The sequence below is a fragment of the Vipera ursinii genome (genome assembly GCF_947247035.1).
Source record: "Vipera ursinii genome assembly, chromosome: W".
In the NCBI taxonomy this organism is placed as follows: Eukaryota; Metazoa; Chordata; class Lepidosauria; order Squamata; family Viperidae; genus Vipera; species Vipera ursinii.
Window position 1 is genome coordinate 36,124,776 of NC_139522.1, and position 23,779 is coordinate 36,148,554.

Below are 23,779 nucleotides of genomic sequence, written 5' to 3' on the forward strand. Positions count from 1 at the left end.
GTACTGAGATAGAAGAGAAAACCTACGCCAGATTAAATATTGAGTAATTTTCTACTCTTTCTCATTGACATTCTTGAAAGTAACAAAAGTGTCCCATACATCATTTGAAAGGGACAAAGACAGTTTTCTGATTGAGGCCTATGTATGTATGTATGTATATATATATATATATATATATATATATATATATATATATATATATATATATATATATATATATATATATATATATATGTATATATATATATATATATATATATTCCATTTATATCCCGCCCTTCTCCGAAGACTCAGGGCGGCTTACAAGCTTAGCAGTAGCCTTCATTCTATGTATATGCCTGCTTATTAGTGCTTTCACACACACCCCAGCGGCATTATTACAAAGTCAGCTTAATTGCCCCCAACAATCTGGGTCCTCATTTTACCTACCTCGGAAGGATGAAAGGCTGAGTCAACCTTGAGCCTGGTGGGATGCGAACCTGCACTAATTTTGAAATGGCCTCAACACCAAACTTTGTAAAGCTTTTTATTTATTTGTATTTATCACATTTGTTTAACTAAAATATAAATACAACCGTACACCTTTTTTTAAATCTGTAATATTTTTTAACAAAAACGATTTAATAGTTGCTTCACAGTTTCTATTATAGGAATGAGAGAACTTGTGAACGAAGAATGGAATGACAAACATCATACAGATATCTCCACTTTTTCAACACAATTTGAAATTAACATTCTTTATGGCAAAAATCTCAGAAGTTTCTGATAAAGCAAACCAGTCTTTCATTTATTACACATCCTATGAGGAGTGTTCATTGTGTAGTATCACCAGCATTTATCTCTTTTTTTTCTGCTTCTGTGTTCTAGCTATTTTTTTTCTTTCTGTCTTTTCAACATCCGACTCCCATCATGCAAAATCCACCTCTCACTTTCTTCTACTTCCCATGTTTCTCTCTTTCCATATTTCTATAGTACATTCTTGTTCCTTCAGCATTTTAAGGCTTGCGTTATGGCATACAATTCACACGTTTAGGATGACCCCGTTAGTGGCAATCCCCTTGTTTCCAACAATTTTAATGCATGCAATTCACAAATCTGTGCAAACCAACTTAAAAACAACTTTTCTGTTTCTCCCTTCTATTATCCATTCATTCACTGCCCTTCTGCCAATCTGGCCTAATTTCTGTCTTTTCTGCTTCCACAGCTTCTATCAACTTTTGCATGAGCCAACTGTTTCCCTTAGCTATTAATCAATCCTCTACATTTCTCTTCTCCAAAAGTATTGAAGATTCCATAATCCTATTTGGAGTCAGTGTATATGTTCCCCTTTTCCTTTATTAACAATCTCAGAGCCTGTTGTAAGGCATCAAATCCACAGGTTAGTGCTGATTAAGGGAGGGAAATTCTCCCAGCTTCCACTTCCATTTTCTTTCCATTTACTATCCCACCTTCATTGTGGTTTTTTTTTTCTGTTTTTTTCCCCAACTACTTTGCTATGAGCAAGTGGATACCTCCTTTCGGCTTTCTGATTTAAAATTACCCACACTTAACAAGAAATGCTAACCACCAAGACTTCCCCAAATGTCAATTTTAGACAAAAATGCCACTGGCTGCCTCTTTCCCTAATAGTTTTGCATGCAAATCATTAGTCAAAACAACATAGCCATTCACAATCCTAAAAAAAAATCTTCCCAACTCCTTCCCTGTTCCAAACAAGGACAGAATTGCAATTCCCCCAATTCTCCCAGATATCACCTTCCTTCAATGTGTCCTGCACACAGACACAAAAACATCAAAAAACAAACAAAAAAAACAACTCCACAAAAAATTAGAGTAATTTCTAAAACTCAAAGATTTCCAAAAAATTGTCCAACAATTACTGTATCCTCTTTCCAAAAAAAAATTACAAGCTGAAACTGCAAGAGTGGGCATTACATTTCACACCCACCCCCCTTCCTCAAACCAGAATTCTAAGCAGAAAAAAATGGTTAAAATGACCAGCCCCCCCTTCTCTCTCTCTCTCTCTCTCTCTCTCTCTCTCTCTCCCTCTCTCTCTCTCTCTCTCTCCAGGGGAGGGGGGAAGAGAAAGAGACAGGAGTAAAAGAAACTTTACAAAAATCTCACCACTAAAAATTTTTGGCTGTCCTTCACATGCATTTTCCATAAATTCTCTCACACATTGTCCATGAAACTTGTCTCATTGTTGTTTTTTCATTTACTTTTACAACAATAAAATCTGCAATTTACTATTCCTTTCACAGCCTGGGACTGGTGGGGTTGAGTGATGTTTGAAGGCTAACACACACATTTACATATCAGCAAATTAACTCATTCACTTCCATTCTGACTGCTTGCATAAACAATTTCACATACAAAAATTTCATTTCATACTTTCTCCAGACAAACCATACATTGTTAAATAAGGCCTTTTTGTTTGGTGTTATCAGAGAGGATTTTGACCCTCTTCCAAGTCTTGGAAATAACACAGAACAACACAGACAGACATATATACACAGATACTATTAAAACAACATTTATTTAGACATATGGCTTGTCTTACAAGAGGTGAGAAAAATCATGAGGTGATTCCAACCGAACATGGTTTCTATTGGGCCCTTTAACCATCTCCTATTTTTCTCACCATTCCAAGTCCAAGCTTAATGTTCCAAATGTCCAAATATATATATATAACAAAACAAAACACACATATCAATTTGGGGTTTTAGGCCAAAACAGGTCTCCCCTTTTAATTAAAAAAAGGGGGGAAACATTTATGGTTACCTCCAATTTACCCAACCAACTTCAAAAGACAGTGGGGAAAGACTAAAAGGAATTTTGAACCTGGGGTCTTTTGCAGGTGTAAAGGGGGAGAGGAAAAGTAGCACCCTCCTCACCTCACCTTTGACAAAGGGAATTGAATAGTCCAAAGAGCTAGATTAAAAGAAAAAGAGAGAAGAAAAACTTACTTTTATTTCTCTGAATTTTCTTTTCTTTAGGTTTACAACAACAACTACAACAATTGCCCATCTTCTTTGACAGTTTCCCTGATTATGGTTCCCTGAGGTTCTCGATCTTATGGCCACTCAAAATTTTCAACACCAGTTCGCTTCCCTTCAGGCTGTCCTTTACCCTCGCAGGTTAAGGAAATGCAACCTTTCAGGTCCGCACTCACTTTGGACTTACCAGTGTTCCCAGAACACAGCCCATCACACTCACACAGCCATTATCGCAGAAACCTCCTACAATCGCTCTCCTGACCACCCAGGTACAATTGCGTGCTTCCCTCCTTCGGGGCAAAAGTTTCTTACCTGGGCCAGTGCACTGGGTTACCTGGTCCTGGGCCTCAGTTGTTGACTCTCTTCCTTTTTCCTATTCTTTGATTTTGTAGACCAGAATTGTTAATTTAGTTTGGCTCGGAGCCTGCAATGGGAAGCTAGATCTCAGACAGCTCCAGGCAGTTGAAATCAACAGGCGCACCCCTGGGCTTTACTGAGAACAGCTCCTCCCTAGAGGCTCTTTCAAGCCCCACATTGGGTCGCCAAGATTGTGAGATTTAAAAGCCCAAAATCTTATACTCACAACTCGAAGACAAGTCTGGTTAACAAAGGCAAAGACTTATTGAAAAGAAAATTGAAAATAATAAAGAAAATAAAGAAGAAAGAAAGCGTTTGCAAACGCGGCCTCTTAGACCCTTCCCAAGTTGGATTGGGTTCAAAGAGCGCACTGAGCAAATTTCAAACTAGGCATTTATACTTTCTTTTCTCGATACATGCCCCCCTAAGAAACTTAAGTTAGTCTTTGAAGTCATTTACATTTCTAAAAGATCTTCTTTGAACTTTTACATCCAAAAGACTTATTGTAGCAACTTCCTTACATCCCTCGCTACACTATCTTGTTTTACTCACCACCTTGAGATGTTCCTATCCTTTTTAACATTTCAAAAGAACTTTGTTGATTACCATGTGTGAATTCTCTAAGCAGGAAATACTGTAGATAGCCCCACATCTTAGTGTTACATTTTATACAATTCATTGGTGTTACATTTTATACAATTTATAAAAGAATAACCTTTATTTATTTTCCTTTAGGAGTGAGTTTGGATATGTTTTCCTATAAGGAATTACTTAGATTGGAAGGGAATAATTGGCAACTCAAATCATTTGATGAGTTAAAACAAGAAAATATAAGTTACTCTTGGTTCCAATATACCCAACTGAAAGCTAGGTGGAAGCTAGATCAGAAGGTTGGCATCACAATTATAGATGAAAACTTAGTAAAACAAATTAGAGATTTAAATCATGCGCATATAAAGAGGAGATATAATGTTTTAATTGAATTGGACTCGGAGACGGAATTAGTTAAACATTGTATGATAAAGTGGGCACAAAACATACAGGAACCAATTCCATTGGATACTTGGGAGGTAATCTGGGTCAGAAATGTTAAATTTACTCAGGCTCAAAATTTAAGAGAAAATTTCTATAAAATGTTTTATAGATGGCATTTGGATCCCAAAAAGTTGTCTAATATGTATCCTAACCTACAGTCTAAATGCTGGAGATGTGGTAGTTTAGATGCTACTTATTTTCATATGTGGTGGACTTGTAGAAATATAAAAGCTTTTTGGATTAAAATTTGGTGGAACATTCAAAAGATTTTTAAGAGAAAGATAAAGTTTTCTCCACAATTGTTTTTATTGGGTATTGTTGTAGATTGTGATACTAAAGAAATCAATTTGATGTTGAATTTGATAGCAGCACAGTTACTGGTGGGACAATATTGGAAGAAGGATAGTTTGCCTACTATAGAAGAATGGGTACTTAAGGTATCGAATCTTGCAGAAATGTCTAAGATTTCTGCTTATTACCAGTTACCCATAGAGCTTAGGACTGCCCCTGATTTTCGTTCGTTCTGCCTGGACCTGAAGACCTGGCTCTTTGAGCTTTCCGGCCAGGACTGAGGATTTTTTAATTTTTTAACTTATTGTAATTGGGTTTTTAATTAGAGTTATAGGGGGTTTAGATTTTAATTAAGGAAAATTTAATCTATTTTAATTGTTATTAATTTTTCTATTGTAATGTTTTAATTGCCTTGTGAACCGCCCTGGGTCCTACGGGAGAAGGGCGGTATATAAGTTTAATAAATAAATAAATAAATAAATATTTGAAGGATCACTCGCAAGAAAGATATATTTCAGTTTGGAGGAGATGGATAGATTATATTCAGAATAAATATGGGACTAAAAAGTTCCATTTAGCTTATGAGTAGATTTTAGATTGTTATTAATTCTAGTATTAGTATTGATTATATTTTTGTTTAAGTTATTATTATTATGTTTTTAATAATTTGAATGTATCTATGTTAAAGGGGAGTTAAAGCACATTATGAATTTGGTTAATTTTATAATGGATAATCTTACTTAGACTATGATTATTATATCTATAACCCTGTATTCACCTTTGGGAAGTGGGGGGGAAGGGGGTTGGTTTGGGGTGGGTGGGTTTTGGGGATATGTATTGTAAAAAATTTTTTTTGTAAAACTCTTTAATAAAAAAATAAAAAAGCAAGAACATTTTATGTTAGCAGCGTTGACACTTTATTGTTTTCACTTCCTCCATAAATGTACCCTTTTGTTTATCCGCCTGTCTGCTATCCATTACACTGTAACAAACTGCTTTCTATGCTATGCATTCTCTCTGAACTTCCCTCCCTTACCGGGCAACTAGAAAAAGGGGAGGGGGAAGAGATACAACCCTCCGGGATCTGGTTTATTTCTCCAAAGGAGGTGTGAGGAGCTGTGGAAATGATTGTGCTGCAGACGGAACCAGATTGATGTTATCTTTCCTTTCCCATGATGGACTTACCACCTGGAGATTGGCTGATCTGGAACTGACCGAATGAACTGTGGGGTGGGGTTTTTCTTGGGGACACTTTAAAAATATCAATCTGTAAGGGAATCCCACAGATCCTGTCTATTATGCCAGCTATCACCTATTTCTTACTAAAAGTTCCTGCTTGGAAAAACTGTCTCCAAGAGTTCTGCTTTCTTAAGATGAGGGTTTGAGGTGGGCCTTGACATTAGACGGGATCTACATTAATAGTCAACCTGGAAGGAAGATCTTTACCAGGGGACTTTGCAAAAAATACAATGTCGAACGAAGAGGCAGGGAAGGAAGAAAACCCTATGGGAAGGGAGCCTTCCCCCGACCGAGATCCCACCAGCTATCGCGATCTGAAGCGTCATATTCCTCAGGGGAAGAGGTGATGGAGATGTGCGACCACAAACCTCGGTGGTCAATGGGTGTTGGAAGGAAAAGCGAGTGGGAAAAGGCATCAAGAAAAGTGACCTTGAGCCGGGGCAGCCACCAACCCGAATGGAAGCAAGAGATGGAGAAATCCCTGCACGTTAGCGAAGAGGACGGGAGTTATGCACCACACTCAGACTGGATCCTAGAGAAAGCTATTGACCTGATGAAAAACACCCCTCAGCTCTCTAAGGGAGGAGAAACCTGAGCCCCGCAGCTCCACCAGCGCCTGGAGCTGCAGGTGGAGAGACAGTGGGGGGGGATCCAGAACTTGTAGCCCCGGGGACGTCCGCTGAACCTGTAGCTACCACCTCAGCAGCCCCCCCGCTGACCTGCAGATGGGGATCAGGATGGGAGGTAATACCGCCAGCAGCGACGGCACCAATCCATTCAAAGACTCCCGCTGCTGGAAGCGAAATTCAGGGGGGAGCCGCCATGTTTGGGGTTTTTCCTAACTCAAGTCCTCAGTTACATAGAAGAATATGGACAGGACATCCCCAGCAACAAAGCCCTCATCCATATCGTGCAATCCACCCTGGACAGACCTGCTGCAGACTGGGTGGTGACCTGCATGACTCCTGTTAGGCATATGGTGTTAGCCTACAATGTTGGGTTGAAAATATATTAACCATAATGCTATGACTTTAAGAAGTTAATTGGCCAATGGGTGTGTAAGTGTTCTCATGGCCATAAGAGGAAGCTAGTAACGTAGCTTCTCTCTCTCTCTCTGAATTCACTGATCTCTACTATTACTGTTTTTGCTCTGCTGTTGTAAACTACTGTTGTAAACTACTACTGTTGTAAACCTGAACTGTGTATTGACCTCTGGACCGGTAAGAAGACTTTGTAGTTTGGATTACTCCTTGGACTGTTGCTATTGTTTATGACCTGGACTGTTTATTTTTTGACTGTGCATTTTTGTTTTTACACCACCTTAAAGTAAAATACTTTTTGCTTTTACTCTTACTGTGTGACTCTTGTTGCTCTCAGTACCCTTCCTTGTCTGTGCAACTCTTTGGTAGCACAAGGAGACCTCTGCACAACAAATTCCTTAACACTGGTTATGGGCCCAGGCCTGTACTGAGAGTAAGTTCACACAGTGTTCCTAGCTGAGTTTGTGTTAGCTATATTTGGTGTAAAATGGCACAAGAACTGTTGTCAGGCATCTCCTGGATAACCCGGTTGGATGGGACAAACTATGTTTCCTGGTCCATGAAATGCTGCTTGCTTTTGCGCAAGGAAGGACTATGGACTGTTGTAAATAACCCACCAGATACTACTGCTTGGGATGCAAATGACGAAGAGGATGCGAAGAAGTTAGACGACTTTAAACGTAGCAATGAGAAGGCTCTTTGCATTATTGGGCTAACACTGAATGACCAGCAGCTTGTCCATATTCGTGGTGAGGAGTCTGCTGCTAGGTGTTGGGGCGTTTTGCGAAGGCTTTATGTTCGAGACAGTGTGGGTGCACATATACACCTTACACGTAAGCTGTTTAGGGCTTGTCTGCAGAAGAATGGAGATATGCTGACCCATTTAAATTACATGAAGGCAACTTTTCAAGAGCTTCATGAAAAGGAGCTGATTTTTTCAGAGTTGCATCAGGTCTACATTATTCTGTCATCTTTGGATGAGAGTTATGATGGGTATGTTTCTTCTTTGGAAGTCCTGACCAGAGAGGAACTGACATTGACTAACATTACTGGGAGACTGCTTGAAGAGTCCAGAAGAAGGCATGACAGAGACCAGCTGAGAGAGACACAGCCACGAGAGGAGCAGCAATTTACCACTGCTTACAACGTCAAGAAATGTTATTCTTGTGGGGCTAGAGGGCATATAGCCAAATTCTGTAGAAAGGGTAAAAAACAGAATGTGAATAGCAGTGGGAAGGCCAAGAAGGGCATTGGTTTGGCTGTTTCTGGTGAACCAACATCCAGAAATAATGAATTGTGGGTTGTTGATAGTGGGGCTTCACAATGCATTACTAAAGTGAAAAAGAGGTTTATTAATATGAAAAACAGCAACCAATATGTTTCACTGGCAAACGGTTGGAGGATGAAGGCCTCTGGTGAAGGTAATTCCTATTGTCCATGCATTGATGAACAGTTACCTATGTTATATATACCTAAGCTAAGATTCAACCTGTTATCTGTAAGGGAATTGGTTAAGGTTGGGTTTGTGGTAACATTCAGAGGGGAGCAATGCACTATTGAGAGGAATGGAACCTGTGTAACTGCTAATTTGAAAAATGGTTTATTCGTTCTCACAAGTAACCAGGTTAGTACAGTTAAAGCTAACTCAATATGTGAGAATAAGAAGCCACATGACGAATGTATACATTTATTGCATAGGCGGTTAGAGCATGTAAACTTTAACTCACTACGTAAAACAGTTGAGTTAGTAGAAGGAATTAAACTGAAGCCATGTAGTAAGTATTTGAATTGCAATGCCTGTAATCAGGAAAAGAGTAAGGCAACTCCTGCAAACAGGTTAAACGGCTTCAAAACAACTGTTCCTTTGGAAGTTGTGTTTGCTGATTTAATTGGACCCATGAAACCAAGTTTAGGAGGGTCATGTTATATTTTAAGTATATTGGACCATTACTCTCGATATGGATTTTGTTATCTGCTTAAGTCAAAGGCAGATACTTTCCAACAATTTGCAAACTGGCTGAAGTTTGTGGAGAGAAAAACAAAGAGAAAGGTTCAGTGCATAATTACTGATAATGGTACTGAATTTACAAACAAGCTGTCGGGCCCGGCACGCCCGACATTCAGTGGGGCCGCGGAGCAACCCGCCAGGCCCCGAAACCTGCCGCCGGCGCCCGTGGTCTCCCGGAGGGCCGGGACAGTGCACGGCCCCCCCAGCACCCCAGCAACCGCCCGCCCGCTACGGAGCGACCTACCGGCCTCCAGGGACGTTCGCCGGCCTCCTCGCCTCTCCGATGAGCTGCCGGGCTCCGGAAACGGCCGCCCGCGCCCACGCCATCCCGACAGTCCGGGGGGAGGAGCAGCTGAGGGAACAGCGCAGCGGCGGCCCGCCTGTCATCTGGGGAGGCCGCGGACCAGCCTGCCGGCCCCCGGAAGCTGCCGACAAGCCGGGAAGGAGTGCGGCTGCCGAGCGCAGCCACGGAGCGATCTGCTGGTCTCCAGGGACCGGAGAGAAGGGCGGGGACGCCGACACGGCCCAGCAGCCTCTGGGACCAACCAGGAGGCCGGGAAGAGGCCGTACGACGGAGCGGCCGGTGGCTGCCCAGCGCCCGAGCGGCAGAACAGGAACGGGCGCCAGGGTGGCCCAGGGGGTGGCAGAGACTACCGGTGGGCCGGGGAGGGGTTCAGGGCACAACTCGCGGTGGTCTGGGGAGGCGAGGGGAAAGATGAGCATAGGCGGAGCTCTGGGTGAAGGGAGGGTGGTTTGGGCTGGGGGGTAGCTTACCGGCTGCAATGGTGGTGGGACGGGAGCCAAAAGGAGGGAACCTTGGGAGGCGGTGGTTAAGTAGGGTGAGGGCGTGGTGGAGCAATTAAGGGTGTGGTGGTGGGTGTCGGCTTTGCCGGTTACTTAACAGCGTTGATTGTGCTGTGAAATCAACGCTGACTTAGTCTGTCTTCGAGCAATTGTTTATGAGGCTAATAAACGTGGCTTAGGAGAACCAGCTCCCATTCCGGATTCATTCTTTTGGTGACTCGTCGGACGGGGCCTGAAACAAGCGCTTTGTAGATATGCTTGAATCAGCTGGCATTGAGCATAAACGTTCAGCCCCTTATAGGCCTCAACATAATGCATTTGTTGAGAGACGTGGGCAAACGTTACAAGCCATGATGAGAACCATGTTAAAAGATTCTGGCTTAACAGATAGACTGTGGGGGGAGGCAGCAAAATGTGCAAACCATGTTCTGAATATAGTTGTTAATACTTCTACTGGTAAAATACCATATACAATATGGCATGGTAGAAGACCAAACCTTGATTACCTGCACACGTTTGGCACCCCAGCTTGGGTCCACATTCCTGCACAACTCAGGAGTAAAGGCCAACATAGGGCTAGGCAATTATACTTCGTAGGTTACGAAGCTAACCACAGATCCTATCGTTTCTGGGAACAGGGCACAACTAATGTATATTACAGTACTAGTGCAAAATTCCTTGAGCACGTTGGTTGGGATAGGTTAGAGCAAGTAACTGTTAATACTGATCCTCTAGTGTTTGAGGACTCTTCTGATAACGTAACTAGTAATGATAATATATCTCCTGTAAATATAAAAGATGAAGAGGAGATAGGGGAAATAATAGATGAATCAGAGGAAGGTAAGGAGTCAGAGAACTGCCTGCCTGCCGATCTGCCGAGCTTCGCTATGGCGCTGAGCACTGCGACAGCGATGTGAAGTCCGGGATACCTTGCCTTGCTTCTTTCTTCTGCCGGCTTGCCGAAGCGTCTCTGGGGATTGGGGGGATTTTAAAACAGCTGCTGGGCGCTGCTTTTGTGGTGCTGAGCCCCCCCCCCTCCGAACTAGCGGCTTGCTGATTTGCACTAGCGGCGTTTGAGAATTTGCCTGCCTGCCGACCTGCTGTTCTCCGCTATGACGCTGAGTAGTCCGGGATGCCTTGCCCTGCCTTCCCTCTTCTGCTTGCTTGCCGTGAATACCCTCCGCTTGTCGGAGGGGCAGCGGCGACGATCCCACCGGTCAGAGATCTTTTTACGATCATCAGCTGGCTGGCGCCGTTTTTGGCGGCGCGGAGCCTTTTTCTCCTCCCGGATGGTGGCTGCAGACGGTGGGCCTGGTCATCGGCCTCGGCGGACATGTTGGCGAATTCCCGGACTTAATACATCGGCTGGGATTGCCTCTCTCCGCCGTTGGAAGATTGCCTGGACTGGCGGACGGGCGTTGGGAAAGAATGCTTTTGTTCTTCCCCCTCCCGGACTGGTGGTGCTGGCTGGAGATGCGAGGATCGACAGAGGCCTGGCCTGCCTGTTCTTACTTTCCCTGTTGACAGGCAGGCATTTGGCTAGCTCCATGCCTGATGGGAGTTAAGATCCCTCCTATTGATAGTCCAGTGTGGCTGGGACCGGACCGTGGTGGGAGGACGGTTTTGGACTGGTCAGCGGCCACCTCACTGGTGTGAGAGACCAGTTGGGGTGGCCCTGGCTCAGGATTCCCTTTCTCTCTCTGCTCCTGATTGGACTCCTCAGCCGGAGTGAGAGGACGACTGAGGCTGTCCCTTGGATTTCCATCTCAGGTGAGAGCTGAGATGGCTTTGCAGATTAGGAGATATGCCTACTGGACTTTTTACCATCTATACACCATCACTGAGCGATCCTTGGACATATTCATAACATCTGCCCTAAAAGACTATCCCAGCGCAGTATGATTTATCATTATTCCGGAGCGGACTTGTATGCCCTTAGGGCAGTTCCTGCCTCATGGGCGCGACCTGTCGCCTGTTTCCATACTCCCCTTAATGACGATCCCAAGCTTTGGGATTCCGAGAGGTGGCTGGGCTTAGATAGGGGCCTCGAGTTAAGACATGCTAAGAGGCCCCTGATAAAATTTTTAGCCGGTTATTTTAAGAAGTTAGGGAGGGGGAGGGAGGGGGGGGTAGGGAGGGAATCTTTAACCGGCACTCAGTCTGGTCCTGTTAGAGGTCCTGACGGGACGGGGTCTGGGGAGGTGGCTGCTGGTTCTGGGAATGTGGGGGTGGGGCTTCAAATCCCCACGGCGATAGGGAATGGCAGCAGGTGTTTGCGCGGAGGGCCATATCAACATCTGGGATCGCGCCCCCGCTATCTCCGAGCGGTGGCGCGCTCCGACCCTCCGGTTAGCACCCTCTTATCCGGGGATGAGGGTGATCAGGCCCCTGAGCTCAGGTTGGTCTATTTTAACGCTAGATCCGTAGTTAACAAAGCTCCCCTCATCCGGGATCTGATCGAGGAGGAATGTGCGGATCTAGCGTGCATCACGGAAACTTGGTTGGGTTCGGAGGGAGGGGTGCCTCTCACCGAGTTATGCCCGCCAGGTTTCCGGGTGCTGCACCAGCCACGGGCTCAGGGCAGGGGTGGTGGGGTGGCAGTGGTTATTCGGGAGACCTTGTGTCCTCGGGAGGCCACCATTGTCCAGATGGCCGGGAGTGAATCCCTCCTCTTGAGATGTGGTCCTCGGGTTCAATTGGGCTTGTTGCTCACATACCTGGCGCCCAGCTGTGTGGCAACAGCCCTGCCTGAGCTGCTCGACACCCTCTCAGGGTTGGCGGTGGAGTTCCCCAGGCTTATAGTCCTGGGTGACTTCAACCTGCCATCACTGGGGGGGTCGTCGGAGTTAGCTCGGGAGTTCATGGCTTCCATGACAGCCATGGGCCTGACCCAGGTTATTGAGGGCCCTACTCACGAGGGGGATCATACTCTCGACCTGGTGTTCCTGTCTGGACAGTGGTTGGATGATCTGGGAGGGGGTTCTCCATCCATCTCCCCTCTGTCATGGTCAGATCATTACCTCCTGAGGCTGGTTTTCTGTCATGCCATCCCCCGCCGCTGGGCGGCGGAACCGTCCAGGTGGTTCCGCCCCAGGCGCCTAATGGACCCGGACCGGTTCCAGAGGGCGCTTGGGCCGATACCTATCACCCTTACCCACAGCCCAGTCGATGCTCTGGTGGAGGCCTGGGAAACGGCTGCCACCAGGGCACTCGACTGCGTTGTACCCATGCGACCTCTGACTCGGCGCAGATCCCGTTGGGCCCCATGGTTCTCTGTGGAGCTCCGGGAGATGAAGCGTCGGAGACGAGGTCTAGAGAGCGGTTGGAGATCCAGCCGATCCGAATCCGACCGATTGCAGTTAAGAACCTTTATAAGGTCTTATCTTGCGGCGATAAGGACGGCGAAGTCTAACTACTTTGCCGCCCTTGTCGCATCCGCAGATAATCGCCCGGCCGCCCTGTTTAGGGTGACTCGCTCCCTCCTTAACCAGGAGGTGAGAGAGGATCCCTTGCAGGGACGAGACGAGGAGTTTAGTCATCATCTGGCGGACAAAATCGCTCGGATCCGGACCGGCCTGGACTCTGACTGGGCAGAGTCTGATGTGGAGGAATCAGGCGGTCTTGAGCATGTTATCTGGACTGAGTTCGACCCTGTTTCCCCTGATGATGTGGACAGGATCATGGGGAGACTGAGCTCCACCACCTGTTTGTTGGATCCGTGCCCCTCCTGGCTAGCTTATGCAGCTCGGGAGGGAACACGAGGCTGGTTCCATGCAGTAATAACTGCTTCTTTGAAGGAGGGTGTCTTCCCTGCCGCCCTGAAGGAGGCGGTGGTGAGACCCCTCCTCAAGAAGCCTGCTTTGGACCCGGCTGTTTTAAACAACTATCGTCCAGTCTCCAACCTTCGCTTTCTGGCGAAGGTTGTTGAGAGTGTGGTGGCGCATCAGCTCCCTCTGTTCCTGGAGGAAACTGATTATCTGGACCCGTACCAATCGGGCTTCAGGCCCGGACACAGCACGGAGACGGCATTGGTCGCACTGGTGAATGATCTCTGGAGGGCTAGGGACAGGGGTTGCTCCTCTGTCCTGGTCCTATTAGATCTCTCAGCGGCTTTTGATACCATCGACCATGGTATCCTGCTGCGGCGTCTCAGGGGGTTGGGAGTGGGAGGCACCGTTTTACGGTGGTTCTCCTCCTACCTCCGGGGCCGCTTGCAGTCGGTGTTGACAGGAGGGCAGAGATCCGCCCCGAGGTCTCTCATTTGTGGAGTTCCTCAGGGGTCGGTTCTCTCACCTCTCCTGTTCAACATCTACATGAAGCCGCTGGGCGAGATCATTCGTGGTTTTGGGGTGGGGTATCACCAGTATGCTGATGATACCCAACTTTTTCTTTCCACCCCGAACCAACCCAGTGATGCCCTCTCCGTGATGTCCCGGTGCCTGGAGGCAGTTCAGGTCTGGATGGGGAGAAACAGGCTTCGTCTCAATCCCGCCAAGACCGAGTGGCTGTGCATATCGGCGTCTCGGGTTAACCATGTTATTCCACCTCTAATGATGGGGGGTGAGGTGTTACCCCCCGTTGATAGGGCTCGCAACTTGGGCGTCCTCCTGGATTCACGGCTCAATTTTGAAGATCACATAGGAGCCGTGACCAGGGGGGCTTTTGCACAGGTTCGCCTGGTGCGCCAGTTGTGTCCCTATCTGGACCGAGACGCCCTACGCACAGTCACTCATGCGCTTGTGACCTCCCGTTTGGACTACTGTAACGCTCTCTACATGGGGCTGCCCTTGAAGACCACTCGGAGGCTTCAACTGGTGCAGAATGCGGCCGCGCGAGTTGTAATGGGGGTTTCCCGATACTCCCATGTAACACCTCTACTCCGCGAGCTGCATTGGCTTCCGGTTGCCCTCCGGGTGAAATTCAAGGTGCTGGTTATCACCTATAAAGCCCTACATGGCCTGGGTCCGGGATATTTGAGGGAACACCTGCTGCCGGCATCAAACGCCCTTCGCCCAGTGCGCTCCCACAGGGAGGCTCTGCTCAGGGTTCCGCCGGTGAGAGATTGCCGGCGGGTGACACCCAGGGATAGGGCCTTCTCAGTGGGAGCGCCTGCCCTCTGGAACCAGCTGCCGGTGGAGTTGAGGACTGCCCCCGACCTCCGATCATTCCGCCGGGGCCTGAAGACCTGGCTCTTTCAGCTCTCGGGCCCAGACTGAGGAGGAATTTTTAATTTGGGGTTCTTTTTAACTGACTACAGGGTTAATTTAATATTTTTTAATTTGTTCTTAATTTTTGTATTTTGGATTTTTAATTCCCTGTAAACCGCCCTGAGTCCTCAGGGAATAGGGCGGTATATAAATATAACTAAATAAAAACCCTGTAATTCCTTGGCATTCAACGTGCATTAGACGTCCACGTGATCGCTATGAAGCTGGTATAATATGTCAAGTTAGTTCAGTACCTTCTAACTATGATGAGATCAGGATGTATCCTGAAAAGGAACAGGCATCATGGAAAGCTGCAATGAACAGGGAGTTGAAGTCTTTGCAGGATCTTAAGGTCTATGAGAAAGCAAAACTGCCACCTGGTGAGCAAGCTATAGGTTGCAAATGGATATATAAGATAAAGAAGGGTGTAGATGGGACCGTACCCCTTAGGGCACGTTTGGTTGCACAAGGGTTTGCCCAAACTACTGAGGATTATGACGAGGTGTTTGCACCCAGTCTGAGGGCAACTACTTTAAGAGCAGCTTTAGTATGGGCAGCTAAAAACCAATATATGGTTACCCATGTAGATGTTGAAACTGCATATTTACATGCTCCATTGCAACATACTATTTATTTAAGAATACCACCAGGATTGACCAATGATAGAAACCATGATTGTTGGGAATTAAAGAAAAGCCTCTATGGATTGAAACAATCAGGCTATGAGTGGAATAAATGTATAGTTAATGAGTTAAGTGCATTAGGTTTTGTAGCCAGTAATGCTGATCCTTGTTTGTTTAGAAGAGAACACAACGGAGCATTATCTTTTCTCTTATTATTCACAGATGATATTGCAACAATAACAAAAACTGAGTTAGAAGCACAAACCATCATTTCAAGATTGGAAAATAAATTCACAATTAGAAATCTTGGAGAAATTAGCCACTATTTGGGGTTAGATATTGTGAAAACGAATAGGGGTTTTAAGGTGTCGCAAGCCAGTAAAATATCCCAGTTATTAAAGAGATACAATATGGAAATGTGTAAACCAGCAAAAACTCCGATGGCTATGGATTTTAAGGACACTAATGTTGAGAGTCCTGTATTTGATAAGACTATGTACCAATCTTTGATAGGAAGCCTTATGTATCTGAGTAATTGGACTAGACCTGATATTTCTTACTGTGTAAACCAATTGGCTAGGTACAACAATAATCCAACTGTTAGACACTGGCAATCAGCTAAACGAGTATTAAGGTATTTGAAACAAACTATTCACTACTCGTTATATTTAGAGCCAAATCGTGAGTTAATCCTTACAGCATATGCAGATGCGAGTTTTGCCTCTGATACAAGCACTCGTAAATCTACCTCAGGGTTGGCTGTAATGTTGGGTGATTCTTTAATTGGATGGAAGTCTATTAGACAAAAGCACATAAGCTTATCTACAATGGAGGCTGAATTTTCATGTCTATCAGTGTTATGTACAGAACTGCTAGTGTACAAACAATTATTGTTAGATATGGGTTTAAATGTAAATGATCCATTCATTGTGTATGAGGACAATCAAGCTGCAATAAAGATGGCTAACAATGCTGCAGTAAGAACAAGATCTAAACATACTGATCTTCGTTATTTAAATGTCAGACAATGTATCAAAGATAAATTAATACAGCTAGAGTATTGTTCATCTGATGTAAATATTGCACACCATTTTACAAAGGTACAAACTGCTATGAAACACAATGCTAATTGTGAAAAAATGTGCATAAAATTGTAAGTTATATATTATTCTACCCAAAGGGGAGAATGTTAGGCATATGGTGCTAGCCTACAATGTTGGGTTGAAAATATATTAACCATAATGCTATGACTTTAAGAAGTTAATTGGCCAATGGGTGTGTAAGTGTTCTCATGGCCATAAGAGGAAGCTAGTAACGTAGCTTCTCTCTCTCTCTCTGAATTCACTGATCTCTACTATTACTGTTTTTGCTCTGCTGTTGGTTTACTACTGTTGTAAACCTGAACTGTGTATTGACCTCTGGACCGGTAAGAAGACTTTGTAGTTTGGATTACTCCTTGGACTGTTGCTATTGTTTATGACCTGGACTGTTTATTTTTTGACTGTGCATTTTTGTTTTTACACCACCTTAAAGTAAAATACTTTTTGCTTTTACTCTTACTGTGTGACTCTTGTTGCTCTCAGTACCCTTCCTTGTCTGTGCAACTCTTTGGTAGCACAAGGAGACCTCTGCACAACAAATTCCTTGACAACTCCAATGCCCCACAGCTCAATGACTTCAACCGATTCATGTCCTCTTTGAGAAGGTGATTCGAGTACCCCCTGGCTGATCGCAAGGCCCGTGAGAGAATCAAAATGGTGAGGCAGGACAGATGCCTGGTAGCTGAATATACACAAGAATTCTGGGCCATTGCCAACAAGCTGAACTGGCTGGAAGACATCCTCCTTAGCCATTTCAAAGACGGGCTAAAATATGACCTGTATGATGCTTGCCTGCCTCGAGGAGACCCACATCACCTCAATGACTGGTACGTCCTGGCAGAGGAGGCAGAGATAGACCTACTGAAGAGGCACTGTCGAGGATAACCATGGGCCCACCCACCTCCCAAGTAGACATGTGAGCCAGCAAAACCACCGGCTACAGCTAAGAAGTCAATAGGCTGTTTCAAATGTGGGAGAGAGGGCCACCACACCGTAGAATGCCACTCAAAAGCCCCTCAGCGCAAATCAGACCCATCACCAGCCAGGAGATCAGGGAAGTCCCCAGCCAAACCAAAAGAGCCCGCCATGAGGGAGATAGAGGCTGTAGAGTCCCCAACCCCTGCCAAGGACTGGGAGGGGACTCCGGCCTAAACTGCAGGGGCAGTGGACACCTCGGAGGACAGTTTGGAGGGCAAACCCCTCCGACAATCTCTTGACCATCTATCTGCCCATAGCTGCCCCATGTGGATATTATTTTATGACTTTTTTGCGGTATTCCAGTGCAGACTTGTACGCCCTCAGGAGGCCCCCCCCCTCCTGGGTGCGTCCTGCCATCCTTTCCAATGTTTCCCTTAAGGACGGGCCCAATTGTTGGGACCCTGAGAGGTGGTTGGGCATAGACAGGGGCCTCTGGTGGAAATATTTTAAGAGGCCCTGGTATGTTTTTAGCTGGTTGTTTTAAGGGGTTAGGGAGGGGGTGGATGGTAGGGTTGGGTTGGAATCAGGGGGTGTTCCACCAACCGTTTGTCAGTCCGGGCCTGAGATGGGTCCTGGGGGGATGGGGGTGGGGTTGGGGACCTTTGGTTTTCCTGGCAGCAGGGTGGGGTTTCAAATCCCCACGATGATTGGGAACGGGAGCAGGCGATTATATGGAGGGCCATATCATCATTTGGGAGTATGCCCCCGCTGTCTCCAAGCGGTGGCACAGTCTGACCCTCCGGTTAGGACCCATTTATCCGGGAGTGAGGGGGATCAGGCCCCTGAGCTCAGGCTAGTGTATTTTAATGCCAGGTCCGTTGTGAATAAGGCTCCCCTCGTTCGGGATCTGATCGAGGAGGAATGCGCGGACCTGGCATGCATTATGGAAACCTGGTTGGGCCCAGAGGGAGGTGTCCTTCTGACTGAACTTTGCCTTCCAGGTTTCCGTGTGCTTCACCAGCCTTGGGCTCAGTGCAGGGGCGGGGGGGTGGCGGTGGTTTTACGGGAGACCTTATGTCCGCGAGAGGCCACTGTCGTACAGATAGTCGGGTATGAGTCTCTACTCCTGAGATGCGGCCCTGGGGCTCAGTTGGGCCTGTTGCTAACGTACCAGGCACCCAGCTGTGTGGCAACGGCCCTGCCCGAGCTTCTCGACGCCCTCTCAGGGTTGGCGGTTGAGTTCTCCAGACTTATAGTTCTGGGGGACTTTAACTTGCCTTCCCTGGGAGGGTCGTCAGAGTTGGCTCGGGAGTTCATGGCCTCCATGACGGCCATGAACCTGACCCAAGTAATTCAGGGTCCGACTCATGGGGGGGCCACACACTCGACCTTGTTTTTTTATCTGGACAGAGGCTTGATGATCTGGGAGGGGGTTCGCCAACTTTTGTCCCCGTCATGGTCCAATCATTATCTCCTGCTGTTGGTCTTCCGCTTTGCCACCCCTCGCCGCTGGGCTGCGAAACTGACCAGGTGGTTCCACCCCAGGCGCCTAATGGATCCGGAACGGTTCCAGACGGCGCTTGGGCCTATACCTATCTCCCTCACAGCCCGGCCGATACCTTGGTGGATGCCTGGGAAAGGGCTGCCACCGAGGCGCTCAACCATGTTCTACCCCTGCGACCCCTGACCCGGTGCAGATCCTGTTGGGCTCCATGGTTTTCTGTGGAGCTCCGGGAGATGAACCACCGGAGACGGCATCTGGAGAGCTGTTGGAGATCCAACCGGTCTGAATCTGACCGATTGTGGTTAAGAACCTCAACGAGGTCTTATCTTGCCGCAATGGAGGCGGCGAAGTCTAACTACTTCGCTGTCCTCATCGCTTCCACAGATAATCGCCCGGCCGCCCTGTTTAGGGTCACTCGCTCCCTCCTTAATCAGGAGGTGAGGGAGGAGCCCTTGCAAGGGCGGGCCGAGGAGTTTAGCCAGCATTTGACGGATAAAATCTCTCAGATCCGGACCGGTTTGGACTCTGACTGGGCAGAGTCGGATGGGGGGGAGACGAGCGATCTTGGAAATATTATCTGGGATGAATTCGATCCTGTGACTCCGGAGGAGGTGGACAGGATCATGGGGAGGCTGAGTTCCACCATGTGTTGGACCCGTGCCCCTCCTGGCTGGTGTATGCAGCTCGGGAGGGGACACGAGGCTAGATCCATGCAGTAATAACTGCTTCTTTGTGGTAGGGTAGCTTCCCTGCAGCCTTGAAAGAGGCGGTGGTGAGGCCCCTCCTCAAGAAGCCTCTCCTGGATCCAGCTGTTTTGAACAACTACCGTCCTGTCTCCAACCTTCGCTTTGTAGCGAAGGTTGTTGAGAGCGTGGTGGCACGTCAGCTCCCTTTGTTCATTGAGGAAACTGATTACCTGGACCCATACCAATCGGGTTTCAGGACCGGATACAACACAGAGACGGCATTGGTCACGCTGGTGAATGATCTCTGGCGGGCTCGGGACAGGGGTTGTTCCTCTGTCCTAGTCCTATTAGACCTCTCAGCGGCTTTCGATACCATCGACCATGGTATCTTGCTGCGGCGTCTCAGGGGGTTGTGAGTGGGGGGCACTGTTTTACAGTGGTTCTCCTACCTCCTAGGCCGTTTGCAGTCGGTGTTGGCAGGAGGGCAGAGGTTGGCCCCAAGGTCTCTCATTTGTGGAGTTCCTCAGGGGTCGGTCCTCTCTCCCCTCTTCTTCAACATCTATATTGAGCTGCTGGGTGAGATCATTCGTGGTTTTGGGGTGGGGTATCATCAGTATGCTGATGATACCCAGCTTTTTCTCTCCACCCCCAACCAACCCAGTGATGCCCTCGACGTGATGTCCTGTTGCCTGGAGGCGGTCCAGGTCTGGATGGGGAGAAACAGGCTTTGACTTAATCCCGCCAAGACTGAGTGGCTGTGCATACCGGCATCTCGGACTAACCAGCCTATTCCATCGTTAATTATGGGAGGGGAGGTGTTACCCCCCCCGTAGATAGGGCCTGTAATTTGGGCGTCCTCCTGGACTCACGGCTCAGTTTGGAAGTTCATATAGGAGCCGTGGGCAGGGGGGCTTTTGCCCAGGTTCGCCTGGTGCACCAGTTGCGGCCCTACCTGGACCGAGACGCCCTACGTACAGTCACTCATGCGCTCGTGACCTCCCGGATAGACTACTGCAATGCTCTCTACATGGGGCTGCCCTTGAAGACCACTCGGAGGCTTCAACTGGTGCAGAATGCGGCCGCGCGAGTTTTGATGGCGGTTTCCCAATAGTCCCATGTAACACCTCTTCTCCGCGAGCTGCACTGGCTTCCGGTTGCCCTCCAGGTGAGATTCAAGATGTTGGTGATGACCTATAGAGCCCTTAATGGCATGGGTCCGGATCATCTTCGGGAGTACCTGCTGCCAGCATCAACTTCCCATCGTCCTGTGCGTTCCCACAGGGAGGGCCTCCTCAGGGTGCCGCCGGTCAGGGAGTGCCGGCTGGCAGTCCCCAGGGGGAGGGCATTCTCGGTGGGTGTGCCTGCCCTTTGGAATCAGCTGCCTGTGGAACTCCAGATGGCCCCCGACCTTCTCCCGTTTTGCCGGGACCTAAAAACCTGGCTATTCGAGCTTGCCAGCCTGGACTGAGGGTTTGGGTTTTTAGTTTTTAATTTTCGGGGCTATTTAATTTAATTCTATTTTAACTTTGTATATTGTATTGTTTTAATTGCCCTGTAAACCGCCCTAAGTCCTTTGGGAAATGGGCGGTATATAAATCCAAATAATAAATAAATAAGTGGATCCATTCCACACATCCTCAAGACAGTGACTATATTAGCTCCCTCCATGCCCGAAGCTGTCAAAGTGAAAGCATTAATAGACTCTAGCTGCACCTGCTGCCTTATTACCCCAACGCTAATGGGGAATTTGGACATTCTGGTGAGGAGACTAAAGCAACCAATCTCATTTGGCCATTTAGATGGGTCCATAGCACGGGGGATGCCAGCTACCCTAGCCATCTTACCAGTCCACCTGTCCCTGGGGAACCATGAGGAAGATATAACGTTTGTAGTGACCCCAGGCATGGAATGCCCAATGATCCTAGGGCTGGAATGGTTAAAAAGATGGAACCCCTGGGTGAATTGGAGGACAGCAGAACTCAAATTCCCAGAGGGGGATTGTGCGAACCTAAAACTCCAAATCCCCCCACAAACCCTAGGAGCAGAGAAAGCATCAGTGGGAGAAGAGGAGGGGTTACCAGAAATACTGGAAGAATACCGGGACCTTGCTGAAGTTTTCAGTGAGGAACGGGTGGAGGAGCTCCCTCCTCACTGATGCATGGACTGTGCTATAGAAATCAAACTTGGGGCAAAACTCCTGAAGCCCAGGCTGTACTCCATGAGCCCTAAAGAGACGGAGGAGATGGAAAGAATCATAAATAAAAACTTAGGAAATTTATTGAACCTGCCAAACCCAAAGTGGCCGCCCTGGTCCTGTTTAGCAGGACTTTTCAACTGGTGGTACGCGTACCACTGGTGGTACATGAGCACCTGGCTGGTGGTACGCGGCAAGTGTCTTGGTCGCCTTCCTCCCCCCGCACACCGCTCCGCTCCTTCCCAGCTCACTTGCTTGCAGAAAACATGCTGCTTGGTGGCGGCCTGCAGGAACCCTACCGAGGTCGCACGAAGAGCGCAGGCGGAGAGTGAGGCCCTGCCCTCCCCAGGGACTCATTGTGCGGCAACTGGATCGACTTCTTCTCCTGCGTGCGGGCCAGCAGAATCTGTGTTGCTTCCCCCCCTCTTCTTACTTCGCAAGTAAGCATGAGCCTGAAGGGGACAGAACCATCCACTCCCTCAGTTTGAGAGTGCTCACATCGTGGCCGTGAACCAACCTCACAACCGCCCCCTCCTTCTTTTCCCCCTTCTCTGTCTCTTTCTCTGTTGTGGCCTCACTCTCTTCCATCTTCTTTTGCTCTCCCCCCCCCTGCAAGCTTGCAATACCCCTCACGGCCCTCACATTGCCTCCCGGGGCTCGAGACTTTTCCCCCTGTCCTCTTCCAGAGGTGCCAGGCTTTACAGAGGGGAAAGCAAAGCGGCCAGATGGTGCGCACCCTCCCAGAGGTGGGAATCGAGGCCCACGTTTGTTTTGCTGATGTGCACCAGCTGAAGCAATCAGAATGCCGGCGTGGAGGGAAAAAATGTGGCCACCTGACTCCCTCCCCCCACGCTGATCCTGCTCGCTTGCAGAAAGGAAGCAGAAACGAAAAAGCAGAAACCCTGGGCATCTCCTGGAGAGTTGGGGCCACTTTCCCTTACTGGAAAGAGCCTCTCCTTCCACTCCGTCCGGCTTTCCAGTCGGTTGGTGCCTGGGAAGGTGAATCATTAAAGAACCCCCAGTGCTCAGGACTTCCGGGTGGCAAGGCTCCGTCGATGGCGGCCGTTTCGGCCGTCAGCCCCGTTGTTTTCCGTTGGAACCGCTAAAACAGCAACAATCAGCTGTTTTGCGGTTCAGAAACCCTCTCCTTGGGAGAAGAGGGGAGGGTGAGCATTCAGGTAGGGGTAGAGCTCCCCTAGACCCTCAGAGTTTAAATTCTGGGGGTTGAAGGGTGAGAGCCCTCCCGAAGCCTGAATTTGCTCCGGACTCAGGGACTCCTCTGCTCCAAGGCTTTGGAGCGGAGCAGGACGCTGCAAACATCCCTGCAATCAACAATTAACTTTGGATTACTTGGATGCAGGCAGAGCTGTGCAGGAGAATATTGAAACAGCAAGTATTTGAACTTTAACTCTGGTTTACTTTGAAAGAAAAAGTTGCAAGCGGTGTGGAAAGTGAAAGTGCGCAACGGAAATTAACTGGGTGTTAAGATGGCTTCTAAATCAACCAAAGCTTCTGTTCCTAGAAGTGTTGGTGCTTCACCAGTTCAGCATTCTTCATTACAGGCTTTGATGCCTCCTCCTGTGGCACCTGCACCCGCATTAACATTAAAAGATTTACAAGATGATTTAAAAATACAATCCCAGCAAATAGCTGAACTTATTGAGGAGAAGAATACTGAAATAAGAGCAGACATTTTGGCTGCATTTCAGGGGCTTGCAGTCTGTATTGAGCGCCTGGATGATCATGTAGAAGAGCTGAATCAAAATAATTTGAGATT